This window comes from Stegodyphus dumicola, chromosome 6 (genome assembly GCF_044657685.1).
Source record: "Stegodyphus dumicola isolate Sdum_Otavi_A_Nest chromosome 6, ASM4465768v1".
NCBI lineage: Eukaryota > Metazoa > Arthropoda > Arachnida > Araneae > Eresidae > Stegodyphus > Stegodyphus dumicola.
In genome coordinates, this window is record NC_140773.1 from 196,067,816 (window position 1) to 196,091,890 (window position 24,075).

Genomic DNA, 24,075 nt, shown 5'->3' on the forward strand with positions numbered 1-24,075 from the left:
ATTTTATTTTCAATATCGTTACTGTCATTCTCGTCTTCCTTTTTCCAGCCAGAATGCAAATTTTAGTTCCTGCCTATTCAAATGAAGTAGAAAGAGATAGTATTTAAAGGAAGGTTTCAGATTGTAGAATCAGAGCGTGTTCCGCCTCTGAAAGCTACGTTACTAGTTGAATCTCTTCAATAGCTGTCCGCCTTGGGCATTGTGTTATTCTTGCCGTTACAGCTTGTCACGTTTGGCTTAAGTTGAGGCAACTTGAGCGTTAGTTATTCTGTGTAGCCTTTGAGTAACTTAAAACTTAACTTAGTTATACCGAACTCATTACGTTTTGAGTTACACCATAAACTCTGGCAGATTTTGTAAGCTCAAGAAGTGCTTTCTGTTAAATTACTAGGATCGTTTACACGCTTCTTACGTTCTCTGTTTTCTTACTGGACATGATGATAATACGCTTAGGTTCAGCTCGAAATCTCGTTTTAGTTTATGCTTCCAAAGAGGATGAGACTCTACATATGTTAAGATTCTCACAGTGAATGCCTAGGTTCTAGCAATGATATTGGAAATTTTGCTCAGTTTGGCTTTAATAGGGAGAATTAATTCATTTATATGAAATATTTTTTACGGTTTTACGGTGTCATGTAAAAAAGTAAAAACTTTTCATTTTTTTTCCTCTTTTATAGCAGATTTACTGAGGACAGAGATTTCTTATCACTTTCACATTTGAAATATGCCATATGGTTCCCTTCTCTAGGGTTTTGATTTTGCATGGCATTCCAAATGAAGATTAACACTTCAAAAATGCTTAAACTTCAAAACGTTATCTGGTAGATTGAGAGAAATATTACAGATTTTCAGCAGTTATTCATGCATATAAAAGGAAGGCGATGTATAACTTCATATTCAGAAGATACTTTTGAAATCCTCACATTGAAGTTTATTAAGTAACCATGTAAGTAAATATATTTTAGAAATATTTAGGTGATTTTTATCGATCACCGATTTTAGTATACGATTCTTGTCGTGTTTATTAGCAATAACTAAAGTTTGAGCTCTTAAAAAATATTTATGTTATTTTTCCAGTTATTATAAAACCCTTCGTCATTAAAATACATTTCAGAAAAGCGTATCCCTCTCATAGGCGTATCATAACATTTCAGAGATTTAATGACATATGTTATAATTTATGCACCGCTAAAAGTATTTTTAAAAATGCAAATAATTTTATTTCTTTTATTATAACTGAAGCCAGTTTGTAAGTCTTCTAATAAGTACTAAGTTTATAAGTCCAGTAAATCATGTTTGGAGGCATTTTTAAACGATGCTCATAGAAGCGTTCGTTTAGCCTTTATTTTCGTAACATTTAGTCGTAGACATGCACTTCCAACTGCAAAAATATTTCAAATGACGCGCCTATTATTATTGTGGCCTATTTCAATAGCAAAATTGAATTTTGAAAAACTTCGAATTCTAACTTTTCATATGGTGCCTCATGCTTTGTAGTTATACAGAGTAAAATTTAAAATATTCATTATAAAGTTATGAAACACAAAAAGTTTGACTCGGCAAAAATTGACCAGAAGATCAATTTAAAATTATAGGATTTTTTCCAGCGTTATGCGTTTCCTTGAGGGGGTGGTTAAAAGAGAAATTAAAATAATTCGAGGTTATTCTTTTTCTTGAATGTTATTAAACGATATTCTTTTATGATTTACTAGTGTATAATATTCTTTAATTTTTAATTTAGTAATATTTGGTTTGCTGAAAGCGTTTCAGCAGAATTAGTTTATTAATTTTAATCCTTAAAATGCTTCATAAATATTTTTTTTGTTATTTTATGACTTTAGGATCATAACTTAATAGCCACACAAAAAATAATTCAATTGATTAAAAATTTCTTCCTGTTTAAATTTATGCAAATAATGCTCTTTATTATTTTGTGCCAGTACGAAGCCTATCATTGTATTCCAGAAGAGAGATTCTTTAAGATTCGTGAGTAATATATACCTTTTCCCCCAAACATTTATGCTGATAGATTATTTCACGATAGCCTACATAGAATCAAAGCTCATAAATGAATATACTAAATTTCGAAACTTTTTTCATAAATTCGGCATATTAATACATCGAATATTTCGACCTCAGTCCGGATTCACTATAGCCCTATTTCAAATGTTTCAAAACAAAATAAATTTTAATCAAGAAAAAAAAATTAAAAAAGCTATGTATAAATCTAATACATATCCTGAGTTGCGATTTGAGACGTTAATTTTGCCTATCGGCTCAGTAGAACGGAAGATATAAAATTGTCCCACATTTATTTTGTGTGTTTTCAGAGTTTACCTCTTTCACACACACACACACACACACAAAAACTGAAGGCTTTCAGATTTTATATTACACCCAAATGGGCGCCCAAATTATTATTTTGTGTGTTACCTTTAATTTTTAAATATCATGTTCTTCGCACTTTTAAACCATAAAATTCAATTCAACCGCAATATCACAAAATATTAAAAGAGCATATCTTTAGAATCTCGCAAGCTGGAGATGAAAATGCAGGCTCGTTTTCCGTACGGTAGTGTGCCATTGATCGTTTTGAAATCGTTGAGTTTCTTAATCAAAAACTCCTAAATGCTTTACAAAATATCAAATAAGATCTAAAACAAATTTGAAACTCCAAATTTGGGCTTCCAGATACCCATAATCAGGTGGAGACGTACGTTATTCAAAATTTGATGGCTCTAGGTACCGTTCTTTTATCACAATGCAAGAATCATACATGCATATGCAGATCCTGCATTATTTAATTTCTCTAAATAAAATACAAGTCTCTAATACTAAGTGGCAACAATTTAAAAAGGGATTCGCCGTTTATAGTGATTTAAGTGCCATTACGAAATTAATAGTCCTTCTGAGCAAATTACCTCTTTGGACTAATACTTTAGAAAATTATTTTTAATGTAAGAGTTATCGTTTTCCTCTTTTATACAGTCAGACCTCTTTTCTATTTATTTTATACAGCTTCACAATTATTCAATATGATAAATTTTCCTTTTTTTGGTGGAGTCGTCTGCTGTATATGTATGCTATGAAAATTTAGTTCCTTGCAGATACTTTGATATTAGGTGAGTGCTTGGCCAGGGGAAATTCAATGATTTTGCTGTCGCGAGAAGATTGAAGTTAAAAAATCACGGAAATATCGATTACGCAGTAGAAGATTGCGGGGAATAAGTTTCCATCATATTTTATATATCTTACCTATAGTTTATTTTACTTCAATCCTGCAGCTATAGCGGTCCTGGGTTTAAAAAATTTGTTTTCAATTTTTGTCTCTTATTAAGTTTTTTATTAAGTTTTCACATTGTTGAATATTTTGTTTGAGGATTCTCCTTCCTTTTTAATAGTTCTATGTCATAGATGCTTGAATTTGGGGATATTTCCAGATGTATGCAAAATTGGAAAATTAATCTTGATGCCAAAGGATAAAGGAGGATTTCGTTCAATTTGCCCACTGAAAACATTTGCAAAAATTTATGATAAACTTTTACTTAACTGACTGCAATGTATTTTAAATAAGAATAATATTATTTTTGAATAGCAATTTGGTTTTAGAAAGGGAAAGTCAACCGAATTGGCTCTTTATAGTGTCATATCTGGCATTAGAGAGAAAAGAAAGAGTAGGCATGTGGCTCTGGTTTCATTTGACGCCAGGGGTGCCTTCGATAGTGTAAGGTGATAATACTCCCTGATGCGAAAATTGAAGAATATTGGAATTGCTAAGAATATATCTGAAATTATAAAAAGTTAGTTTAAAAGGCGAAAGATGGTTTTTAAGGGTCCATCTGATAATCTGAGCTTGGTTTCTGACATTTACAAAGGATGCCGACAAGGCTCTTGCAGCGCTCCTCTGTTCTGGGGACTCATTGTTAATGATTGACTGCAAGAAGTCAATATTTCGAATTGTGAGATTACATGATATACCGACGATATATTGGTTATGGTGGATGAAGAGTCTCTTGAAAAAAATGGAGAAAGTATTTAAAAAAAAAAACTAGAACATGATTTGAAAGAATGGAGTGACAGAGAGAAAATATATTTTAATAATGAAAAACGTATGGACATTTTTTTTTTGAGGTGGGAGAAAGACTATATCCCCACAGATGAAATTTAAGGGTAATCGTATCAAATATGGTAAAAATATGAAATATCTAGGAATTATTATTGATAGCAAATTAAATTTTCCGAAACACTTTAAACACATACATAGAATCACAGATAACATTAAAAATTTTTATAAGAATAATTTTAGTGCTGATACTTTGAATAGAAAGAGTTCCACCCTGAGAGATATATTTAGAAATGTGGTCATCTCTAAAATACTATGCGGAGTAGGAGCTTCGGGCTACCGGGCAGAGGAGGTATTTAGGATTAGAATGAAATTGAACATCCTGCAGAAAGGTTGGATGCTTGCCATTAAAAGAGCCTTCAGAACCGTTTCGACTGAAGTTGCCTGCGTCCTTCCGGGAGATTCGCCTCTCTCGATTTTATACAACTTATACTACAAAATGTTTCTACTGGCTAATAAATTTATTATAGATACTGAAATTGGACAAAACGTACTCACGAGTAAGGCCTTTCAACAAAAGAATGAGGCTATTATTCACACAATGTCACAATTTGAATTATTTTATGATCTTGAGTTTCCTCCTGGTGGCGAAATAGACGCTTTTACAGATAGTTCTGGAATGGATAGGGGAGTGCGTAGCGCTGTGGTAATTTGTTTTCACAGAGTGGAGGCAGTCAGTGTGAGAATAAAACTTAAACCAATGAATTCGGTTTATCAAACAGAACTATACGCCTTGACAGAGGCTTTGAATTGGATTAATAAAAACTTAACAATTCCATGTTTTATAAGTACTTATAAGTATTTATAAAGTATTATAAGTATTTATAAGTATTATAAGTATTTATAAAACATAGGCACTTAGGCATGAGACCGATAATTTTGATATCCAAGATTCAAAAAATAAGATCATTGCCGAAATGGAATGGAATTTTTGCTGGGAGTCGTCTAATAAGAAAAAATCTGATGTGTACTCTACATGACTTCCTTGTACCGAACATTTAATTATAAGCATGAGAGTTTCAGTAAAAGGAGATTAATTTTTATGTTTTTATCATTTTCTATATTTTTCTTTTTCGCATTTTTTCCCGAGTTTGTTGTATCGATGAATTCTTTTGATATGTTTAGATACTGTGTTAAACCTCTTTTCAACGATATTATTGAGGAATTGCCTTGCTTTGATTCGAATTTAATTTTAACTTTATATGCTTTAACTTTATATATATCTATGTATATATATATACACACACACTTTTCCTCCTACCCTTCATTCTTAAGTTTTGTCAGTTAATGCTAGAAAAGAAAATGCGCTTTAATGGCAGCGTGCATTTTTGGAGGAGCTGCAAAATTTGCAGAAATTTACAAACAATGTAGGTAAAAAGAAATGGCGTCAAGTAAAGGGGAGTAAGGAAACATATCATATTATATTATGCAAATACTCTCATTGGTTTTGAAGTCATTAAAAACATAATAAAAAGTGGATAGAAACACGGTTCCAGTCATTTAGATTTTATGAACATAACTGAATGCATCACATGAGATCACTAGATAATAAAACATTTATCAACACTTATGAATAATGAAATTATGAAGAACAAAAAGGCAACTAAGACAAAAAGGACTGTTGAAGTGCCTGCACAAAAGTCAACGGCTGAACAACCATCAAAAGTTATTGGAATAGTTAAATATTTTCAAAGCGTATGTTAAACATATTAAACATAGTGTTAAAATTTACCGAATGATAGACAACGCAGTTCACTGCTAAAAAGAAATGCATAAAGGAAAAAAGAGACCTTGTGCAGTGAGACATTTTTATTGCAGTCTTCAGAGAATAAAAGATGAATTATGGAAAACGGGCTTTTTTAAAACATTACTAATAAAGGCGTTTGCATTTATTGAAGAATAGAGAGACTTGTTTTGGAACCAATAATAACTTTTGTTCATCTTTAGTTTCCCGATTTGTACGGTTTCAAATATTTCGGAGTATTAGCTTAATCCGTTACCCGGACTATTACTTAGGAAATATTTCTATATTTATTTTCAATTCCAAACAAATGTAAGAATTTCTTCTTTCCATTTGTCTAAGACCAATGAATAAGATCTAACTTTAAAATTATATAAGTTGCTTAATTTCTGTAGTAGAAAATCAAGTGTTTTGTATTTAAGTTTTCAGAATGTGCAAAATCTTTTACTAAATATAACTATAGAAACCGTATAGGAATTAAATTCCGTAATTTTTATAAAACTAGTTTTTAAGTTCATGTTATCACATTTTTACTTCCTTGTACGAAGTAAAGGAAGTATTGTAATCACAAAATTTTTTACTATCATATTTCAACGAAAATATCCATTTTGACCACTAAGAATACAAATTAACGATGTTTTTGCTTGACATCTGTACATAAGGACAGAATAAAGGACTCATTTTTTAAAATCGAATTCTAGAACGGATTTAAAATTGATTTAGAAGAGACTTTTTCGGAGCGTCTGTACGTACGCACGTATGTATGTATCTCGCATAACTCATAAACGATTATTCTCAGAACGTTGAAATTTTGTAGATAGGACTGCTATAACATGTAGTTGTGCACCTTCTACTTTAGTTGCAATCGGCCGCACAAAGAGTATATATATATATGTACTCTGTTATTCCGCTCAGTGAGCTCAGCTTTTTCTATCCTTATATGTTGGTAAATTATGCATTTTGCAGGGTTACTCCCTTTTATCTAATATCTAAGCATGGAGGAACTTAGTGAACTATTATTACTCATAATAAAGGTGTGCAAACGGTCTCTTTCTCAGGCCTCCCCTTGCCACTTGTACAACAAAGCCTCCACTTGGGATTAAACTCAATGTGAGAAATGAGAACTTAAGCTAAAGAGATTTAGCCGAAGCTAACACAGTTTCTAACTAGTTGGACTCTAATAACTGTCGAAGCTATCAAGAGCAGGTAATGCGGCCGAGCGTAGTAACAGATTACATAGACGTAGCCAAAAGGCAAACCCGCGGTAGTCAGAAACTCTGAGGATCTCTCTTGAAGTCAGTGGAACTTCGACTTAAATACTACCTACTACTCATTTGTATTTAACGCTACTCTAAAAACGCATTCTGGTAAGGAATTGCAGGCTGAAATTAGAAGAGATAGTAAAGTGTAAAAATCTTAAAATAACGGTTATAAACTTCAGTAAACCTAACATCTTTTTGCGTTAAAAATTGTTTAAATTGTTTAAAATTAATTATGTTATTCTTATATTCCCGTTAAGGTTTTTATGCTTTTAGTTAATCTGCATGCAGTAATTGTAGAATTAAAAGCAATTAAATGTTGTTTAAGGACAATAAACATAATCTTTTTACCACAGCAGCCATATTTGTTTACATTTGAAACTTAGCCCAATAAAGAATTAAGTCTTTCTGCAACTTTAGCGACTTTTTGTCGATTGGGATCCAAAGGAAACGTTTAGTTTTGTGCACCAAAAATATGCCTTCTTGGCTGCTGGCCGAATTGCATGTATTTGCATAGAAACTGGAATTTTGATTGCAAAAATTGTCTCTTTAATTGTTTTAACTGTATTTAGTGTTTTATGTTTTTTATATCTTTCAATTTTTAATGAAAATAGTTTGCGTTTTTATGTATTTTTGCCTTGCTGCGAAGTGAGAACTGAATTAATTTGAGAAATATGTCTCTAATGAAATTCGAGGAAATAAGTTTAAATGAAATGCAGGGAAAAATGCTTATAATTTAATATTCCGTACAAGGAAGTAAAGTGGTGTCCACATCCGATTTTTATTAAATGCGATAACATTAGTGTTTTCCTTATTTAAAACATTTTTATAACTGGAAGTATAAGTATATGGCTAACGGTTGAGAAAGTATAGGCTGCATAAGGACTTTTATGGAAACGTTGATCATGTGTCAAAAATATTCCAAAATGTTTCGAGGTAGGTAAGAATGACTGAAGTTTGGAGCATACACTTTTTGCAGGCAGCATGGTTATAACTGTCTGTCCTTTCATAGGAGGTAACAGTGTCTGACTCTTATGTGCCTCCCCAATAAAATGGCCATCATTTAAAATTTGAAGTATCAGACCAATTTATACTTTTTTCGATTTCGTATTTTAGGATTTTTCGATAACCATATGTAACGAATGTCATTAGTATCGTATAAACTGAATTCAAAATTTTTGTATTTTTTTCATACCTTCTTGTTTTAAATGGATTTTTGCTTTTTATTACTTAACAGATGATTTTTCGCAATTCTTAAGCAAAATCTGATCTTCAGGTTTCCTTACAAAAGTTATATCTTCTAATTTCTTATTTATGAACTTCATTTCTTACTTTCTAATAATAAGGTTTAATTCTTGCTAAAAGTGTCATTTCAAAATTGCAAGTATTTAATTAATCTTATTTTAACGGCTAACGGTTGAGAAAATATTAGGCTGCATAAGGGCTTTTATGGACACGTTGATCATGTGTCAAACATATGCCAAAATGCTTACAGGTAGATACTAGAATGACTGAAGTTTCGAGCATATATTTTTTGCAGGCACAGAAAGTATTTTACATGTCGAGTAAATATAAAATATGTTCCTTGTGAACTGCTAAATCATTTCTAATATAATATATAAATATTTCAGTGTCAGGACGATTTATACCTTTTGCTTTTTCGTATTTTAAGATTTTTTGGATAACCATGTGTAAGGACCGTCATATATTATATTATTATCCTGTAAGTTAAATTCAGAATTTCCGTATGTTTTTAAAGTATGTTTTTCGTATGTTTTCTCTTGTTCTAAATGTTTTTGCTTTATACTAATTTAAAGGAGGATTTTACAAAAATGTAATTTTAATTTTTCCTTCCAAAAATTGTAATTTTTTGTTTATGAACATCATTTCTTACTTTCTAATAATAAGGTTAAATTCTGGCGAAACATTTCATTTCAAAATTCCCAGTGTTTGATTAATCTTATTTTAAATATAATAAGATTGAAAATAACACGGATAGTTTTAAATTATAGCATAATTATTTAATCTTTTGTCTTTAATATGATTTCATTACTGTACTTGAAACTAAATGAATTATCTTAACTTCTCGTGATTTACTACTTAGGAAACTTGTGATTATCATCTCATTTCTTCTATGCGCTACCCTGGTATCAGCTCAAACCGAGCCTGGCAGTGAAATATGCTTTGGAAGTAAGACATTTCTACTTACCCTAGTCATGTGAAATATTTTCATGGTAATTTATACTTTTCATGTTAAATGTTATTAAGAATCCCTTTAAGTTCACTGAAGTTTGTTCTCATAAGTTAAGTTGGATTTCATCAATATATTCGTCTAATAATTTAACCGATACCAGTTCAGTTAGAATGATTATTTAAAAATTAATTGCTCAATAATACACGATTTGGCAGGATCGCAGTGATAAAGTCACTAAAAACTGTCGAGTTCGACTTGGGTTCAAATTCAGCAAACGGACTGTCTGCATAGGAGTTTTGGTAGTTTTTTTCCATGCGTAATGTGGATTCAAGCCAGTTTTCATAACATCGTGATCGAAGGCATCTCTCTTCATAGACAAATAACTCTCTCCAGCTTTGCCACAATTAACTAAACCAAACAAGTAAAAGGTATTTTAAAATCTTACAATTACTGATCCAAATTTAAAGAAAATGAAAAGTACGAGTATATTACATACATATATATATATAGGCAAATATAAAACCAAACATATTAAAATATAAATATACAGACAATAAATTGAAATGCAACTTATCTTACCTATTCGAAATAAGTTGCCCTCGGGTAATAACCTTATTACCAATGATTCAATGAGTTTTAAAACATGAATTTTTTAAGTATTGTAAAGGAAACAAAAGTATGTACTTCATGAAATGAAGTAAAAAGCTTTAGTACTTATTATAGCAGCTCCAGAGACTGAATCGCTAGTCTACCAAAATATGGCTGCATTTTTTTCTCGCTACGTAATCGTATATTAGCACCGTGCTCTCTCCGCGTTTTCTTATATTATTCAGCTTTGATGACGGTTTTGAATTCGTATTGCTTATTTAAAAATATATTAATTTTTTTGTGATTATGACCTTAACAATCTTTTATTTACCAAGTAATGAAGTGGATGCCATATCATATTTTCAAGGAAGGTCTTCTGACTGACAAACGAGTATGCGAAAATGGCCACAAATGACGAAATCATTTGGAGGTGCAATATTAAATATTGCAAAAAGAAGGGCCCCGTGTTTGAAATTGTTTCAGCGGTTCCAGAATATCATTGGTCACTGCTATTACATTTAAATAGAGGAATTGGCGTCAGGAAATAGTTTTACAAAAAGTTTATTACGTGTGAAAGTTCTGCAGTTGACTGGAACAATGCATGTGATAAAACAATAATAAGTGTTCTTAAAAATATTCTTAGGCAACGATATGTGAGTACTGTTGTTATTATTATATATTGTGTTGTTTATTTTTACATTTGCGCATCACTATCTTGACGCAAATCGCAAAATATGGTTGGCCAAATATGGCCGCAGTAACAAAGAAGAACCAAAGCTTTCAAATATTTAGTCACAACACAATAAATCGATATAGTGTTGTCAGGGCGTAGAATCGACATCGATTCAAAACGCAGCTTAATATCGACACCAGTAGGTCCTCACTATAAAAGAAATCTCTACTTATTTTGAAGAATTAAAGCACATTTGAAAACTCCCTAGCAAAGTGTCGTTAGAGTCATATTATCGACACTGCGTACAATCGACAGAAGCATATGACTTACATTGGCAGATGACCAACTCTATAAAAATTCAATAATGAGTTAAAGAGTTAAAGTAAATGTGGAAAATTACCTAGGCAGAATAATCATGGACACTGTGTAGAATCAACTCAAGCGTAGGATCGACATTGATCAACTCAATAAGATTTCAATAATGAGGAGAAGAATTACAACACATTTCAAAAATCCCTTCAGAAAATTCACAGGCGTATGACCAACATTTTGCAGAATCGACACAAACATAGGACTGATACTATGAAGAATCAATAATAAGTAAAAAAGTTAAAGCATATTTGAAAAAATAACCGTAGAGTAGTCACAGGCATATGAACGACTCTACGTAGAATCGACACAGACATAGAATCGACATCGGTATATAAACGACTTTGTCATAGCGTAAGCTTATAATTAGAAACCACAGTTATTATTTTTAATGCTGTCGCCGAGAACCGATTTGGACATAGCATAATCGAAACCGATTTTTTGAAATTCTGGGTAGCATTACCAAAAATGACAGCCACGTTTTGATTCATTGTGCCTCTTCGAGGTATCGTGTTTCTTCTAGCGCTAGATAAAACTTTTAATTGATAAAACTCATCATTTGCTTTCATTCTAATTTAAAAGTAGGCAGATTTTATATAAAAACAAAGCAGACTTATGTGATGTTTTTGTTTTCCAGGCATAATAGACACTATTTCCCTTTTCTAGGGTATTGCTCTTCAGGGAGTGAATGGAGATGTTGCCCTTATTTCAATGGCATGTGTTGCGCAGGTGGACTAACATGTTGTCCCTGGGGAAGTAGATGTCTTGGAACTAAGCTTTGTGTCCGTTATTCTCCAAACAAATCGAATGAGCTAAAAGATTTTGAAGCAACACCTCTAAAAAAAGTGGACTAGAAAGAGAAACACATGATTAGAATCAAGACAATTATGAATCGCAATTTTTCTTATAGAGAAAATAAAACTGGAGTAACGATTTGATGAATAAAAACTACATCAGCGCATTATTCATCTGTTTATATAAAGTAATAAATTGCCAATTTGTGATACATCTTGTATTCTTAAAAATTTTTATATATCAGCCGTGTTACACAGAATGTTGATTTTAGGTATTCTTCACATAAATGATATAAGATTTCGAAAATAAATTCGAAAAAATATTCCATTGAAAACTGAGGGTGTCAATTTTAAACTTCGAGAACATTACTGAAAGGAAAATTTTAAATAATTGATTACAGAAAGGAGAATCTTTTTTCAGTAATCTTAACTCTTTGTTCTAAAATTTAGTGTTTATGTTAATATTTTTGTATCTAAATCTCGTTAAACAGAAATACTATAATTCTCAGATGGTAGCATCTGTTCATTTAGATACGAATGAAATAAACATATGCAAGGATTGAAAAAAATCGTAGTTTAAGGATGAACGTCAATATTTCTATTAAAAAAAAAAAAAAAAAAAACTGAAAGGTTTTAGATTTTAAATTATGCCTAAAGGGGCTTTTTTTTAACATTTTGTTTGTTACATTTATTTATTAAATGTCATGTTCTTTACACTTAAACAATAAAATTAAGTTCAATAGCAATGTCGCAAAACAATTTTAAAATGAGCCTATCTCTAGAATTTCCGATACACAGTTCCGCTCGCTGGAGATAAAAAGGTTTCCCCCCCCCTTTCCCCGTAGAGTGTTGCTATTGCTCGCTTTGAAATCCTTGAGTTTGTTAATCAAAAATTCGTTAAAGTTTTACAAATTATGAAATAGATCATAAAACAAATTCCAAATTTCAGACTTGGTCTTCCACATGTCCATACTCGTAGGAGAATGACGTTATTCAAAATTCGATGGCTCTATGTACCGTTGTTTTAATGACAATGCGAGAAATAGACATGCAAATTTATGCAGATTTTTCATTATTTAATTTCTTCAAATATGATGGAAGACTCTAACATTTGGTGGCAACAGTTTGAAAACTGAAACGGACATTTATAGTGATTCAACGCAAAATAGCAAAACGAAAACAATAGTCCTTCCGAGCAAAGCCCCTTTGGACTTAAAAAAAAATTAATGTAGTAAATGCATTAAAAAAAGAAGTTATCACATTTATTCAAAACTGAGAATTTATTGCATGTAAGATACTTTAGGATTAATTTCAGAAAAAAAAAGGATTCGGTAGTTTTAAACAAGCATAATTTGGAGGATAAGAATTTTTTTCTGATTGGGATAAAAGGAAATCTAATTTATAAAGTACTATGAGGTAAAGAAAGGAAAATTATCTTCCAAACGGGATATTGGTTAGTGAATGTGGCTTTCCTCTCGAAGGGCCCGGGTTCAAATACGGGATTCCCGATGGATGCTTGTAAACGTATTGTGTGTGTGCGGAATGGAGACACTCTAAATATGCAGTGAGCCGAAAGTCCTGTCGTGAAGTTGTGGTACTAGAAAAGAGGTGGGACATTCTCGGACTGGTCTCCTTGAGGTGCTTTCTCTCAAAATTGGAAGCGGAACTGAGATTAAATCGAGCTGTCGCCTGTATGGTGGTCAACGCTCTTGCTAACGGCAGATGAATGCCACGTCGAATGTCTGCTTGACACGTTAAATGTTCTGTGTTTGTGCTGGACTTTGTTAAACAAATAACATTGGTAAAATAAAAAAACAACATAACAACAAGAAAAATTACAAAAAAAAAAAATTTGGAGCTACGTTATATTTATTTATTTTCAGGCACACTAGTAACCAGAAGAATGGATGAAATGCTAAACTGAAATCATTCAGCTTGACCTGATTATTATTTATAGCCCCAGTTAATCATTTTATGTGTACGGTAACTTACCTGTTAAGCTTATTTAGTTTTTAATTAGTGTAAATATTTGATAAGATGAAAGTTGAACTCCTTCCTCACATTCTCAAATTGCATTCATTAAAATATCCGAACTTAGCATCGTACAAAATTTTAGAACAAAAATCTACGAATAAAAGGGAGACCTATTTTCCAGTAAATTCAGTAATTTGTGTTTTGAAACGTGGTTAAATAATAAATGTAAAAAGCCTACAGATAACTTCCTCCAATTTCTTTCCTCATTTTAGACGGAAACATCCAATTTTTATAGTTGAGCTCGGCGTCACTGCTAATGAAATCCGAAAGCCGAACTCATACGAATAATTCTCGCAAACTTCTCTTCTATCATTGCCCTCACATCTCTCTCTGCTCATCCATATAAAAAAATTGAAATCAGATCATTCTTGCAAATGATTGAGCATGTTTTCTATTTCTGCAGAAGCGTGAAAACACCCGTTTCGGACTTCGTTTCTTTTCTTTTAATCAACCATTCCAAGTTTCATCCCAAATGATACGCTTCAACCGAGCTCACATCATAAAAACGCTTTAGTAATCTTGGCCTAAACTCCAATGAAAGGTCAAGAAACGTAAATTTTATTTATACTAATTATTATATTCTACACATTCATTTTTACTTCCTTGTACGAAGTAAAGGAAGTATTGCAATCACAAAAAATTCTAGGTATATTATTTCAACAAAAATATACATTTTGAGTGCTATCAAATGCAATTCAACGATGTTTTTCGTGACATACGTACGTAAGATCACTCCCTTTTTCTTTGGACTGAGCTTCATCAAACGTGCACATATGTCTATATTTATATGAGTGTACGTATAGGAGTGGGTATACAGAGTGGAGAAATATAAATATACAATTTTCTCTGTTACTCGGTTGCATTTTTAGCTTTAAAATTGATTGAATTGCCTCTATTCTTATGGTCTGGTTAAGGGTTTTATGTCTTTATTTATGTTTCCAGTTTTAAGCACAATCCCTGATCCAGTATAAGCATATTTATGAATCAGTCCAAGGAAATATATTGCTGTGTCTAAGAGATGTAAATATAGACATTATATAATTCTCTAATCTTGCGAATATTAATGATTCCAGAAGCTTGAATCGTGGATAGAATAAATGAATTATCAAAAATTTAAAAGTGACTCTAGGTTTAACGAGGCTGCCATTAGTGTACTTTTAAATTTCTTAGTAGCATAATGAATTAAATCAGCCGGTGCACCAACTTCAGAGTCTTTTTGTGCAGTCTGTCAGAAAGGTAACTATCAATTTTATGCACCAGAAATTTTGTCTTTGGTCCGTTGGCTAACTTGTTTCTCTTCCCGTAAAAAATTTAATTTTAATTGTATTTTTTTAAATATTGTTTTCAACTGTATTTGGTGTTTTAGATTTATCTATTTTAGCATTTTAATGCAGATGTTTTGAGTTTATTGAAGACGCCGCGAAGTGAAAACTGAACTAATAGGATGAGAAATACAGGGTGAATCTAAATTGTTTTTACAAATTAAGAGAAGTGATAGTACTCATCCAGATGATCAATAATCACCATAGAACACAGGGTCGCATTCGACTCTGAGAGGCAGAAAAGAGGAATATTAGAATTCCAACCTAAACTTGTACAGACATTAGGTTAATTGGAAAAGCCAGAGACATGAAAAATTAGCAATCTCCTTCGCCGGGAATCGAACCACGGTCCTCTTGAATACCGGCTGGTTCAGCGTGCAGAACCACTACATTACGAAAGCACGGTAGGAAGGCTGAAGAAATACCTTATAAACTTACTAAGTGTTTGGAGAGCGAATGAGCGACACGAAAAGTTGCGCAATCAGTTTAATGAAAAACTCACAGATACTGCACAAAACGGATAAAATCGAAAACTTGGCGTTCGATTGTTAATTCGAGCTCAGACTTTAATGGCAAACACTCAAATGCACATCTTTGGTTCACAAGGTCCCAACCTCGCAAAGGATTGCAACAAGTTAATTTTCTAATCAAGGCCTTAATATTATCAATTTAACTCCAACTTCTGCTGCATGCCGGGATTAGCATGAAAGGTTCATGCTGTGTTCCGGCTGTCAGAACTTCGAGTCGCATAGAAGGGCGCTTCAAGTAGAATGAGGGCAGCACAGTAATTCCAGGAGAAGAGGATAGAAGATGGCGAAAGGGAAGAAAATACTCGGTATACAGCGGAATATGTAGTTAGTTCATAATATTCAGTTGTAATATAATAATGTTGTAAGTTCAGGTTGGATTTCTAATATTCCTCTTTTCTGCCTCTCAGAATGGAATGCGACCCTATGTTTCATGGTAATTATTGCTCATCTGGATAAGTACTATCACATTTGGAAAAAACAATTTAGAATCACCCTGTATATCTCTAATGAAATACGAAGAAGTAAGTTTAAATGAAGTGCAGCAAAAAATGTGGATAATTTAACAAGCCGTACAAGGGAATAATGCAGTGTCCACATTTCATTTTTTAGTGTTAAACTGCGAAAACTTATATTCCTCAAAGTAAGATTAATAAAACAGAAAATTTACTTTTGTAATATATACATAATGTCCTTACTTACATTTCTTAGACCTAGCAATATATTTCTTTGGACTGATTTATAAATATGCTTATAGTGGATCAGGGATTGTGCTTGAGACTGGAAACATAATAAAAGGTATAAAAACCTTAACCAGAACATAAGAATAACACAATTAATTCACTTTTTAAAGAAAAAAATGTAACCGGGTAACAGAGTGAGTGCATATGTATGTATGCATATATATATCCCCTATCTGTATACCCACTCATATACATATACTCATTGGGCAGTCCCATGTTTTGATCATACGGCCGGCTTGTGCCGGCTAGGAGGATCGGAGCTGTGCTCTTATAATAATAACAATAATACATACACTCATACAAATATGTTGATATGTACGTTTGGCGCAGCCGACTCCAAAGGAAAAGGGAGATGCACAGCTACATGTTATAGCAGTCTCAAAAACAAATTTTCAACGTTTTACGGCTACTTGCTTTTCAGTTATGCGAGATACATACATTCGTACGAACGTACAAACAGGCGTTAGGAAAAAATGCTTTTTTAACTCATTTTAAATCAATTTTACAATTCAGAGTGAAAAACAATATTCCCTTATTCTGTCCGAACGTAGAGATGTCGCACAATAAAGCCTTCTAAATGGATTTTAGAGTAGCCAAAATGGACATTTTCATTGAAATACGAAATCTGAATTTTTTCACGATAACAGTACTTCCTTTACTTCGTACACAGAAGTAAAAAATCTGTACGATATATAGATGTACACCACATGACTTTCTTGTACGGAATATTCAATTGGAATATTCATTTAAACTTATTGAATTGAATTAAATCTGCTTCGTCGATAGCGCATAAACCACAATAGAATAAACGCACTCTTTAAAATTCACTATATTTGTTTACCATAGCGACACTCTGGCCCTATAGGTCACCCAACAGCGTTACATATCGTTCATTTTATAACTCAGAATGCACAAAAATAATTTCATCGTTGCTACATGTTGCAGTTGCTCTGGGAACGTAAGATAAGTCCCGAACCCCTTACTAGACAGGTTAGCTAGCTATTGCTACTATGTCTGAAAGAGTACGACAAAAACTTGCGAAGGTTTTTAAATAGCCATTTTATTTAACATTTTAACTTATAACATGAAAAACGTTACTCGTATTAAAGAGAACTACAACTCACGGCTATGTAAATTAAGCAGTAAGAGTCAAATAAATTTAAATGTTGATAAAGTAGTCTAAGAGTACATAGGCAAATAACTAAGTTGGAAGCTGGCTCAAATACTCTACTGGCTGTAAGTGGACAGTCTCCTCTCCTAGAGTTTACAGAAGCCGTGAGATTTTTGTTAGAGCTGGAGAAATTCTAACAGCCCAAGGCGAGTCGCATAAACCCTTCAAAATCCTGAACTTAGATAAACGAAGAGGTAACTTGCAGTTTTGTAAGGGTGTTACGGCCGAAAACATCGCGGATGGAAACGTCGCGGAGAAAATAACGCAAGGCGAAAACGTCGCGGTTTCGTTATCGAAAATAAAGCGGTTCAAAAACTTCGAAGTTTAAAAACATCGTCGTCGAAAATATCGTGGTAAAAATAAAGCACCTACAAATAATCGCATGACGATAACATCTCACACATGCGTTTTTCAGGCTTTAAAAGTTGTAAATTCATATTCGCATAAGGATTCGGAAGCACAACAAGTGTTAACGACAAATTAAGAATAAACGGGAACAAAACAAGATATAATTTTCACCAGAACAGTATCAGAGCAGCAAACGTGAAAGGAAGTAATTTGATAATTAACTATGATATTTTTATAGAGGTAACCTCATGCTGTTATTTATCATTTTTTTCCCCTAAACATTTTTAGGCTGTATTTTTCTTGAAAAATTATAAGTAAAAACTTTATAAAAATTATTAATTTATTAATGAAATTGTTAGCTAAGTATGTAAATTTAAAAGTGCTATAAGTTGCATTAATTTCCTTGTCATTTTAATTAAAAAATTTTTTTAAGTTTCCTTTTTACTTTTCAACAACAATTTATTAGTTTATTCAAAAATATGGAATATAAAAGTAAAAATACTCCTCTTTCCTTCTTGCGCTCCCAAATCATTATGCGAAAATGCATTTACAGCTTTTAAAACCGGAAAAGTGGATGTGTGCAATGTTTTCTAGGTACTTTTATTTTTGACCACGATATTTTCGACGCCGATGGTTTTAAACTGCGAAGTTTTTGAACCGCTTTATTTTCGATCACGATATCCACGAGGTTTTAGAACTCTGATGTTTTCTCTTTGCTTTATTTTCTCCCACGATGTTTTGTAGCAGGACGTTTTCGCCTTGCGTTGTTTTCTCCGCGACGTTTTCGACCGCGATGTTGCGAACACCGGTGCGGAATACGGAAGAAATAAGTCATAGTAAAGATCAAAATCATAACTACTTAATTAACATAAATCACGATATAAAGTTAATGAAATTTTGTAAAAGTTCTTCTATATTTTAATAAAGTATAGAATAAAAATATTCTGACATAATAAAAAACTTATTTTTTTTTTTTGTATTTCTAAATTTTAATTTTTGTTTCCTATTGTTATTTATGCATATGTTGTTAGTACAACTGAGATACTATAATTATACCTGAAACAAAATGAACTAAAATACATAAAAACTATAGAAACAAACACAACTAGAAAAATGAAATTAACGAAAATACTTTGGTAGAGGAGAGGGATTGATATTCAGAACAAAAACCTTCATTTCGGTTTTTTTTCCCTTAAAACTATTAATAAATACAATTTATCGAATTTAGTGCAGTTGATTCAAATTAAACACATTTTAGCATTTCGAAAATATTCCTTCTACAAACACGGCTTATTTAAACATGTACAATGATAAAAATATCTACGCACCTGAAAACAAATTATATTTCTTATAATTTGTTGATCTATCGTTAGAGATAACTCTATTATTTTAGGCTAAATTTTGGACCAACATCGACGTTTTATGTTTAGCGAACAACTGCTAGGAAAATGTATAACAGTTTTCTAACTGTTTATATTATGATTAGAATAAAACAGTTATTTCTTTTCTTTCCTTTTTCCTTTTTTCGCCTTTCCTTACTCTGTCACTCACTGTCTATTTTTTTAATAAGAAAATATCTAATGTTAAGTAAAGTTCACGAATTTCCTGTGAGCAATAGTTAAAAGAAGAATTTAGAACTATGAAACCGGCAGAATAACTGTAAAATAGGCCCTTTAAGGCCATTGCTAACACTACCCATTTGCAATCGCAACGCAGGTAGTCATCAAGGCACAGCATTTCTTCTGACGCTGTTGCTCAAGTCATCCTCCCTTCGCCTGCATTTCATGAAGCGAAAGGTGTTAAACGGAAATGAAGTGTGGAACACAATGAGGCGGCTCCAAATCGTTTATTGCAGCTGTAGTTTTAAGGTAACTAGACAAATGAGGGCAAGAATAACATTGAAGCTCGTATTTTAAATTAACAGGCTACAGTTGCCAACATTTGAGCGACACTGTCAAAAATTTAATAATGATGCAATAATAAATGAAAAAATTAAGGAACATTAATCACCTGCACATTGTAGGTCTTGTAGTCACAGGAATATAATGAGTAGAACTAACTCTAGGCATATAATGAATAGAATCGACTCAAGGCATATAATAAGTAGGCACAAGCATATAATGAGTAGAATATGTCATATAATGAGTAGAATATGTCATATAATGAGTAGAATATGTCATATAATGAGTTACAGGCATGTAATGAATCTACTACACAGGCTTTAATGTCCAACGCACGAGCGGCACCATCAAAAAATTTCATAATGATGCCATAATAAATGAAAAAAATTAAGGCACATTTATCACCTGCGCATTATACACTGACCACCAATAAGTATTTGGACACCTATGCAAATGACGATATCTGTGGTCCTAAGGTACGTCCCGGACTCCGCAGGTATATATCGTGTAGGAAACAGCATCAGCTTTAGTAGCATGCAAGATGCCTCGCAGTTCGGAGCTCTCTGATTTCGAGAAAGGTATAATTATCGGGTATCACAAATGTGGCCGATCCTTAAGGGACATATCTAGCAATCTGAAGTACCCAAAATCGACAGTGGCCTATGTGATTAAGAAGTGGAAGGTGAGCGGTGATTGTCGGAATGTTCCTCGAGTCGGCAGACCAAAGAAACTGGGAGAAAGAGACCGACGAGTGCTGTCCAGAGAAAGTCGGAAGAACCGCACCCAACCGATGGCCCTCATCCGCGAGGAGTTTCAACAGGCATCCAAGAGTATTGTTTCAATGAATACCATACGTAAGGCAGCACATCTGCTTGGTTTTTATGGCCGTGCTGCTGCCCATAAGCCTTTGATCACAAAGTCCAACCGCGCTGTTCGGTTCATGTGGTGCAAAGCACATCGAAATTGGACCATAGATCAGTGGAAACGAGTTCTTTGGAGTGACGAATCAAGGTTCAGCCTTTACCGTTCGGATGGCAGGGTCTGGGTCTGGCGTCTACCTGGAGAACGTCTCCTGCCAGAATGCATTGTGCCAGCAGTCAAGTTCGGCGGAGGTGGAATTATGGTCTGGTGGTGTTTCTCCTGGTATGAGATGGGACCCTTGGTTCCCATTCATGGTAAGCTCAACTCCGATGCCTACTACCCTATTTTGGATGACAATGTGCTTCCTACGTTGTGGCAGTTTTACGGGTTGGACCCCTGTTACTTTCAGGACGACAATGCCAGTTGTCATGTTTCGACGTTAACCAAGGCTTGTTATGGTGCCAATGGATTTCATCGAATGGACTGGCCTGCCCAGAGCCCAGACCTGGACCCTATCGAGAACCTCTGGGACGAGTTGCATTGCCGAATTCAGGGGTGCACTACCCGTGCAAAATCGGTGAAGGAACTTCTATGTCTTCTCCAAGCCGAGTGGAAGAAAATACCACTAGCTGTCATACAAAGACTTGTGGAAAGTATACCCCGGAGGGTCCACGCTGTAATTACCTCTCGTGGAGGCTCTACCAACTATTGATTTTGAATAAAGTTAGTTTTTTTTTTCTATCACAGGTGTCCAAATACTTATTGGTAGTCAGTGTAGTCACAGGCATATAATGAGTACAATAAACTCAAGTTTAGCATCGACCCGGTATATAATTGACACTGCCGACCGCAGACAAAGTTTATTATAAGGAACAGCGCACAATCAAGAGGGTCATAATTTAATTAAATTATTATTTTTTAAGGTAACTGAGTGGGATAGACACCAACGTACGATCGATATGGGCATAGAATAGAAAGCACCTTTTGTGCTGCCGTGTCGATTTTGTACATATCAGGCTAAAGATGCCGCTTTTTAAATTTATTGCGTCTGTTTGCTGAATCACGTTTTTCTAGTGGAAGACAAATTAATTAAATGTAGTCTTATTAATTTTAACAAATTGTTAATGAGTTGAAAATATTATTAGCCCAAAAGGGCTATCGATTTGGTTTTGGCATTTTGCGTTGAAAACTTTTTATGTCGGTTCACTTTTCAAATTGTTGCCACTAACTATTACAGCTCATATTATATTTAAATAAATTAAATAATGAAGATTCTGAATAAATGTAACGGGTGGCCATAATTAAACTGACAGTGCTCACAGTGTTCTGTAGCGCGATCTATTTTCGAAAATGACGCCACATTTTGTAGGAAGATTAAACAAGACGGGGGGACGAAGGATTCCGCGAAAAAAAATAGTTCCAAAAGGCACCGCTAGGGGAATATTTGGCGCTGTGTAATAAAAAATAGAGTGTTAACAAATGCAAATCAATACGGAAATTACCTTTTATTTTGCATTCAAATGAGGTTCAATGTGGGTGCCGTTGTTGTGGACCACATATTGCATTCTGTGCACAGTATGCACAACAGCAGAAAGTAACATGTCTGCAGGAATCTCCAGTCCGTGATATGTTATCCTTCAACCAAGCTAGGTCCTGGACCACTCCTTGATAGACCTTGGACTTAAGGTAACCCCATAGCCAGAAGTCGCATAGGGTAAGATCAGGCGACCGAGGTGGCCATGCAGTTGCAAAGTAGCGGCTAATGACTCTTTCTGTTGTGAATTTCTGTCGTAGCATCTGTTGCACCGGTACAGCAACGTGTGGAGGGGCTCCATCTTGCATGAAAATGATTTTCCTCAGGCATTGTCTTTGCTGAAGTGCCGGAATTACAAAGCTGTTCAACATGTGGCGATATTTCTCTCCGGTAACAGAACAGGTTTCCGGTCCTGTTGGGCTAATGTTCTCATAGAAGAATGACCCTACGATAAATTTTATTCCGTATTAAATTGCATTCGTTAACACTCTATTTTCCATTATATGGCGCCAAATATTCTCCTAGCGGTGACTTTTGGAACTAATTTTTTTTTCGCGGAATCCTACGTCCCTCGTCTTGTTTAATCTTCTTACAAAATGTGGCGTCATTCTCGCAAATAGATACCGCTACATAACACTGTGAGCACTGTCAGTTTAATTATGGCCACCCGGTTGATATGTTCCTCACATTGTGATAAAACAACGGTACCTAGCCCCATCCAATTTTGAATAACGTAATCTTCCACCGGATATGGTCATCTGGAAGCCCAAATTTAGAATTTGTTTTATTATCTATTTTATATTTTTCAAAACGTACATGAATATTTTATTAACAAACACAAGGATTTCAAAACGTGCAATGGCAGCACTGTACGAGGGAAAAAAAACATTTTTATCTCCAGCAAGTGAGACTGTGTATCGAAAATTTTAAAGATATGTTCATTTTAAAATTATTTTGCGATATTGCTGTTGAAATGAATTTTATGGTTTAAGTGCGAAGAACATGATATTTAATAAATAAATGTAACAGCAAAACGTTAAAAAAACGCCACTTTGGGCGTAATGTAAAATCTGAAAGCTTTCAGATTTTATTTATTTATTTTATTGTTTAAGAAAAATTCGGATTTAGAATAAAAAGAATTTCACGTGATACTTCTGGAAACATAATGAATTCTGTTTTCCTTTTTCAGCACTCTGTGTCTCTGCGAAAGGTCTAACATGTTGCCCTCATTTCAGTGGAGTCTGTTGCCCAGGCGGAATAACATGCTGCCCTGGGGGAATGAGATGTTATGGAATTGGCTTTTGCATCCGTTTTTCTCCAGAGAAATCATATAAGCCGAAGAAATTTGAAGCAACACTTGTAAAAGACACTGGTGTATAGAAAGGGAAACTCATGATGAGAATCAAGACAATCAATAACTGCAGTTTTTTTCAAGAAAATAAAACGGACCCAATGATTTAATAAATAAAAATGACGCAAATGTGTAATTGGTTTTTTATATAGGGTAATAATTTGCCAATTTTGATACATCTTGTAATACGTGAATAATATTATATTCAGCAGTGTTACGAAGATTATTGGTTTTTCATGGAGTGGAAGAAAATGGCATCTCATTTAGAATACACATTAGAAAAGACACTCTGTCAAAGCCTAGCCTAAGGGTATTAAGTTGAAATATTTGGATTATTAGCGACATTATTTAGTTAATAAAAGGAGAACGCTTTTTATAATTTTACTTCTTTAGGCAGAATGAGTTTAAGTTAATATTTTTGTATTTAAATCCCTCGAAAAGGAAGTATTACAGTTGTTCAGTAGCACCTCTTTACTTACATATGAACTTATTAAGCATAAAAAGGATACCTAAAGCATGAAAAGATTGAAAAAGTTCTGTTT

At 33.4% G+C, this 24,075-nt stretch overlaps 1 long non-coding RNA gene across 2 annotated transcripts; it reads left to right on the top strand.

The window, feature by feature from the left end:
- The first annotated feature begins 800 nt into the window (after positions 1-800).
- Positions 801-23,669, top strand: LOC146996928 (uncharacterized). Of its 2 annotated transcripts, none has more exons than XR_015041795.1 (3): positions 801-946; positions 9,228-9,313; positions 11,614-11,953. It is a non-coding gene; the product is annotated as an uncharacterized LOC146996928 (long non-coding RNA). The 2 variants fall into 2 exon arrangements; XR_015041794.1 differs by lacking the exon at positions 11,614-11,953 and adding an exon at positions 23,372-23,669 and having other exon boundaries at positions 810-946.
- Positions 23,670-24,075: the final 406 nt, after the last annotated feature.